Here is a 7,504-nt window from a genome sequence, read left to right as displayed (position 1 = left end):
TTGACAGTTTATGTCTACCCGGGAATGGCGAGAACAGACATTGGTAATTTAAATGCGAGAGTGTTAAGAAAAACGGTCATCGCAGCGTTGACTGGATGAATAAGGAAAGAATAAGAATTAGGATCCCAGCAGGAATCAAACCCAAGCATTCTGCGTGGCAATCAGGTATTCTACCACACCACGTCTATAAACTGGTTTGAAAAAGACAGCCTATGCAGGTGTAATGTCGGTGCAACGTCAATTGTGTTTGTGGTGCTGGCTATCTAATTTTACAAGAAATCAATAAACACTACATATGTACTCCTACGATACAGGCATCACATCAGATTAACGTCGGTGGTTTCAGTGTTGGCTCCACTTTGACAGCAGTCTAATAAACATTACATTTGTAATCCTATGATTCAGCAAGCTATATTGAAGCATTGCTCGACCACGGTGGAATACAATAATGAAAGTTACGTGTGCTATTCAGATGATTGCACCATAAAGTACACTTCGTTTCCATAATACTGACGTATGTACTCTAATGTAAGGGCTGACATTCCATCGCACCATAATTTACCCTTTAAACGCCAGTGTCGACGTGCCTGGTAAGCCCACGATGTGTACACAGCTACTACACTTACAAAAACACGTTGATCCACCTCGTAACGCTTGGCTCAAAGCCATGAACTACAGCATAAAAGTACTCGCTGACTACTTCGCATGAAACTGATTCCCACAACGTGTGGAATCTGCCGATTTTTTATGATCAAATATCATAACTTCGCTAATTACGATATTTTTTTATAAATGCAGGGCCCGAGGAAGAAGCGACACCGACCACGCAATTTCATTATGCCACGCGTGCTTCTTTTTCTATTGTCACGTAACCAACTCGTTACACTTGCAACCACTGCCTTGCACGCGCCGTGCCGGAATGCCCAACACTCCCGATTATGTTAGATTCTTCTGATAAGCTTGAGCGCACATTGCGCAAAGTAGAGTTCATTCTAGAAATAACGCAGCCACCAACGGTAAGGCTGGACTCTTCGATGCCACATGCATGGCCAGTGAATTCGTCAACACGTGTCTTACATTTGGGTTATCGCAAGTTGTCAACAATCTCACTCGCACTACTGACCATTCGGCTAACATTTTAGATTTAATATTAACTTCGCACACTGTAAAACTTTCCGATACCGCATACCTGAATGGTCTCAGTGATCATAAGATACTGCATGCTACTTTTTCATGTCACATGTCCAATCCAACAAGAATAAAAAAAACACTCTCGCTTTATGACAGAGGCGACTACAACAGCATGTCCGAAGATTTAACAACCTTTTATGATAACTTTGAGGTGGACTTTCACCACCATTCACTCTAAACTAACTGGTTGCTGTTTAAATCTGAATTTCTGCCCCTAGTTAAAAGATACGCTCCCACCATAACAATCAGTGAACGGAAACAATCTCCATGGTTTAACACAACACTAAAATGTCTAAACAATAAAAAGAAACGTCTATTTCGTGCTGCTAACTCCTCTCAATCTGACTTTCAGTGGCAGAAATACCACATTGCGGTCAAGCAGTATGAGAAGCATGTCGCAGATGCCAAACGTGGCTTTTTTTCAACCACGTTGCCCTCCATGTTGGACACTAACCCGAAACGCTTCTGGCAATGCATTAATCCCCAGGGGTCTAGCACTGTTTTTCTCCGTGACAGTGCTGGCTCCCCTGTTCCGGAATCCAAGACTGCTGATGCTCTAAACACTGCTTTCGATCTGTTCTGTGTTCACTGATGAATGCCCCAAAATTCTTCCTCAATTGCCACCGCCTAATTGTCTAATTAACCCCCAATGGAAAACATCGCCTTTGACGCGAACGGCATTGTCAAAATTATTGAGTCATTAAAAAATTCATCTTCGTGTGGCATTGATGGCATAAACGCTAAGGTATTAAAAAACACCAAGCACATCACCAGTCTTTTCCTTAGGTTAATATTCCAGCAATCCCTCTCCACTGGATCAATCCCCTCTGACTGGAAAGTCGATAATTCCCATTTTTAAGAAGGGCGACCGTACGAATCCTAGCAACTACCGGCCCATTTCCCTTACCAGCATTTGTTCTAAACTAATGGAGCACATTCTACATTCACACATTGCCAATTTTCTGTCATCTGTCAACTTATTTCATCCTAACCAGCATGGGTTTCGCAAAGCTCATTCTTGCAATACCCAGCTCGTCTTATTCCTGCATGATGTACATTCTAACCTGGATCTCAACATCGCCACTGACACTCTCTTTTTGGACTCCGAGAAAGCCTCCGATAAAGTATCGCACATTCTTCGCATGCATAAAGTTTCGCACCTAAACCTACACCCTGACACAGTTAATTGGATACGTGAATTCTTGACCGATCGCCTTCAATTTGTTTCCACCAACTCATTTTCCTTGTCTCTATCCCCTGTTTTATCTGGTGTGCCGCAAGGCTCCGTACTTGGACCGCTACTCTTTCTCGTATATATTAATGACCTTCCAGTTAATGTATCAATAAATTTACGCCTTTTTGCAAATGACTGTGTTCTGTACCGTCCAATAACAAATTCCATAGACTCCTCCTCTCTCCAGGATGACCTCCTTGAAATCCAGGCGTGGTGCAACCAATGGTACGTGTCCCTCAACGTCAGTAAGTGCTCCCACGTGTCCTTTTATCGCTGCCATAACTATGTTGCACCTTCTTACTCCCTCAACAACAGCACAATAACCCAATACGAGACATTTAAATACCCAGGAGTACATATATCTAGTGATCTGTCCTGGGCCCATCATATTCTCTAACTAATTCCTGCAATCGTTTATTAGGTTATCTACGCCGTAACCTATCATCAGCATCCCCTGCAGTCAAACTACTTGCATATAAAACGTTGATCCGATCCAAACTAGAATATGCCTCTGCTATTTATGACAATAATCAAGTTAATATAACCAATTCCCTTGAATTGGTCCAGAACCACGTTCCCAGGTTCATTCTTTCAGATTATTCCTACAAGTCAAGTGTAACCGCCCTAAAATCCCAGCTCTGCCTCCCCTCACTTTCTTCTCGCCGCAAGACTGCTTGTTTAATATTATCTTTTAGGTTTTTCCATTCACTGCCTCCAGGAAACCAAATCATCATACCTGCACATCGTTCCTCTCGCCACTCGCACCGAAATGCTGTGTATTCACCACATGCACATACGATCACCCATCAACATTCATTCTTCCTGTATACTGCTGGAGAATGGAATGCCCTTCCATCAGATATCGCCCTCATCACCGACATTGCTCAATTCAAAGCTGCCAGTGAAGACCATCTTTCAAGTCATGAAATCTAACCTGACCTGCCAGTTTTTTCGTTTGCCCACCCCTCATGTAATGTCCCATGTGGGACCTTTGAGGTATTATGAATAAATGACTATCAACGTTGCTATCAGTCTAACTTTAACTTTTCCTTTCCTGGGCACAAATTCACCCAATAAAGTTTTGTCTTGAACACACAGACTGCTGCCTTATGAACTTTCATGGTCGGTGTCCATTTTTAATTGTCCTCATGTCTTTTCCCGAGCAGACTGGTTTCCGTCCTACTCGACTACAAATACAAGGCATTATTGTTTTGTTTCAGATTTTACAGGGGTACTCACGAACAAATGCTTACGCATTAATATACTGTGATTCTATGGTGCTCCAGCTTATGGCTTATTTTTCATCGGTAGATAGCCAAAACTAACAAACTGTGCTGTCTTGGACTAAATGAGCCAAAGACTGTTCATACCCATGTTTCAATAACTTCTATTGCGTCACAACGGACAAAAAGTCACAAGAAAAACATTTAAGATCGTTATGTAACACTGGCATACCACCACCGAGGTTTCGGCACGAAAGTATAAGCTTAGCCTCAGGGGCAGCCACACCAGTGAAATAACTTGCACGATTTGCAAAAATCTGCAAGTACACTTTCCTGCAAGGGATGGTTTTCAACGAAGAACTTTCGTTCAAGGATTGCCTTTCACGTTCCAAGTGCATTTCCCCACCCTTCACTATTTAAGTGAAGTCGCACGAGCAACACAATGGCTTTTCACACAATAGTGCAGGAAAGCCCTGACAAAGATCCGAAAAAACTGACTGCGCACATGAGAACAAGAATATTTTCTAACCAGTTCATTTTAACCTCGACACTCATCAAGCGATACCAAGAAGCTGAGCAATTTCAAGAGTTAAAATATAATATGCACCTTGTACCATAATGCAATCAATGGTTTGAAGAGTGGGTTTACATTGCAGAATGTCGTCCATGTACAAAGAGGCTCTCCAGAAAGGGATTGTGTTGACTCCTGGATAGTAAAAAGCTCTAGCCGTCGAGCAGTACATTAGCAAGATGCCAAAAGCTGTGGCATAGGTATATAGAGTGACAGATCCTTCAGTGTACACATGCACAGTACCTCCATACATTGTATAAATGTGAAGTAGGGTAAGTTGAGGCCAACAGATGATACGAGGGACTCCCTTGCTATCCCGTCTATCATAAATCTAAGAAACTGTCAAGGCAGGACCCACACAGGTGTTCCACGAACACACTAGGGAGACAATCTCAATGCTAGAATGCTCTCACGCTGTGCTATCGCTCTTGAAAAACTGCAGTCAGGGTGGTTGGTTAGGAGAGCTGATGGGATGTTGACTACATCAGGTCACAAGCAGATGTGCACTCGAAGAGGCTTGTAGGGCATGTATACACTGATGGGACAAGCCTGAGCTTCCGAGATGGTTTCCCACAGCACAAGGATGGCAAATGTAACTAGGAAATGCACAATTTTACAGAGTGCAGTGATGGAGAGAACTTGGAAGCTGTGTACGTTTAATGCATACCGATTCTTGCATCCATGCCTTTTCTATTTGCTGCCAAGTGGCTTCAGCGCCAAAGATGGAACAGGATGCAAGCTCACAGAGCAGTGAGAGAATTGAGAATATGTCCCCGTCCCCCTTTGACTTCTCCCTATTCCAATAAAGTTTTTCACTAACTCTCTCACCTAAAAGAAAAAGAAACTTCATAAATTTTCCCCAGTTTGAAAGCAACACCGTGCATCGTGTCAAAGTATAGCATATTTTTTCTACGCGATTACCATCTTCAATGGGCAACTAAACACAAGCCTATAAGTTTTTTTTTTTTTTTGCATAGCTCCCATTGCCTCTATACTCTGCTGCACAATATGTGAGTGAATGAATAACTTTATTCAGTTCCTGCAGGTTTCCGGGCTGGGTTCCCGCCTAGGAGCTGGCCAAGAGACCGTGTCTCTCAGCAGCTTCCTTAGCCTGCTGGATTGCCCAGAGTTGATGGTCTAGTCCTGAGCTGAGCAGCGCGGCCCACAAACACATCAAAGGTCCTCATTGGAGGCTATATCCCTAGTTTTATGAATTAGTGCTGGACACTCCCAGAGAATATGCGCTAGTGTGGCCCTATTGGTGCAATACTTGTACGAGTTGGTCGTATACAAATCGGGGTAAATGTGCTTTATAATCGCAGGATTAGTGTAGGTGCCCGTTTTTAATTGCTGCCATTGAATGGACTGGGCCTGGCTGAGTTTGGGGTGAGGCAGGGGTATTCCCTTCGCTGAATTTTATAGTGTTGGATATGTGTCTGAAAATATTTTTAGCGAGAAGTAGGACACTTCTGCATTTAGCTGATAAGTTTACTTTTCCTTGTGAAGCATATCCTTGAAGAAAAAGTCCCTAAAAAGCATAAATTTCATTACGGGCTTAAAAAAAAATGAAGAAAAATAGCTGATAATCAATGAATACAATTTTAGGTGTTACACCTACCTTCATTGGTATCACATGAAAAACAAGTTACTATTTTTCATAGTATGAGCAAATTTTTTGGCAAAACCTTTTATGGTATGTAGGTACTTTCAGGAAGAAATTCAAACATTTAATAACAGTGACGATTTGATTCCAGAAACAAATTGAATAGCAGGTTACATTTGCAATTCAGGATTCTCAAATAGTACTGTCGCACACCTGCCCATTTCCTTTGGCTGGAAAAATGGACCGTCTATTAAACAGTGAAAGATACTTCTATGCATGTCTGCCCTGCCTCAGCTTGTATTGGGACTGAGATGTGCATTGGTGGCCATAGCAAATGACATGACTCAGATCAATAGCTTTTAAGATTCCACTTGTCTTATTAATATTAACAATATATGTGCCAAAACCACGACAAGATTCTGAGGCACGCCATAGTGGAGGGCTCCGGAAATTTTGAATATCTGGTGTTTTTTAAAGTGCACCAACATCGCACAGTACACGGGCCTTTAGTATTGCACCCATCGAAATGAGACCACCATAGCTGGGAGTGAACCCGCGACCTTCGGGTTACTAGCCCAGTTGCTTTCGTAATAAAGGTCAAAGAAACGCGTAAGAAGTTTCATCAAATTTTATTTGAGAAACCTGTTATTTAGCAAAAGCCATATACGGTATAGAAGACAAAGTAGATCCAATTCTTGCACAAAAAAAATACACAGAAGCCCTTTACTGTGACCTTAGCAGCATTGCTGGTGGGCATTCAGGAATGTTATATAAATACAGCACATGTTTTAAAAGACATGTGAAACCAGCATAAAGCTATTTACAACAAGATTTGTGTAGGCAGAAAATGCAAGCTAGAAGAGAACACAAAGCACTCGTGCATCCAACATAAATACAGACATTTGCACAAGTGGAATAGAACATGCGGGCACACAAGAGTGCTCACATTGAGAGGAGGTTGAAATGTTTATAGTTTATATATGAACCAAATAGTTTGATTATATGTAGTTTATATATCAATGTTTGCTTCAAGCGAATCCACTTTGTAAAGAAACATGAAATGCACTGAAACAATGGCAAGTGACCTTAACTCAGGAGTACTGACACAAATTTTAGACATTTTTGGATTGTTGCTCTAAATAAAAACACTGGTGTCGAGAAGCCTAAAAAGAGCACAATGGTCCCTATGAATGCATTGAATATATATTTTTAATTCTGCTATCTTAAAGAAAAACAATTCACAGGGTCCCTTATGCATTCGCCTATGACAACACGAAAGCGAAAGCCATCTTTTTCTTCTCAGTCAATGCACTGATCCTGCCCTGCCCTCCTCCAAAAGCTTTCTGCATGTCACCTGATTGCGCACTGGCTCCGTGATCGTCCACCTCTTACCAAGCAACAATGCCATGTGACGACATCTTGTGACATCACATTGTGTGGTGCCATGATGACGTCCCAAATTTCGGTGATCTGCAATGTCATGATGACATCACAAATTTTGGCAACCTGTGATGTCATGACGTCATGATTTTTTGCCCAACTCGTGCTGACGCCACCACCGCAGGACGCCGATGCCTACGATAAATTTTTGACGTTGATGAGGCATCCACGGCTTTCACCTTAAAAACACTTTCGGTTTCGATATGAAGGGGGTGGTATCGCAGTGACGTGACAACAGTTTG

Source organism: Rhipicephalus sanguineus, chromosome 5 (assembly GCF_013339695.2).
Source record: "Rhipicephalus sanguineus isolate Rsan-2018 chromosome 5, BIME_Rsan_1.4, whole genome shotgun sequence".
Taxonomy (NCBI): domain Eukaryota; kingdom Metazoa; phylum Arthropoda; class Arachnida; order Ixodida; family Ixodidae; genus Rhipicephalus; species Rhipicephalus sanguineus.
Note: the sequence above shows the minus strand (reverse complement) of the source record.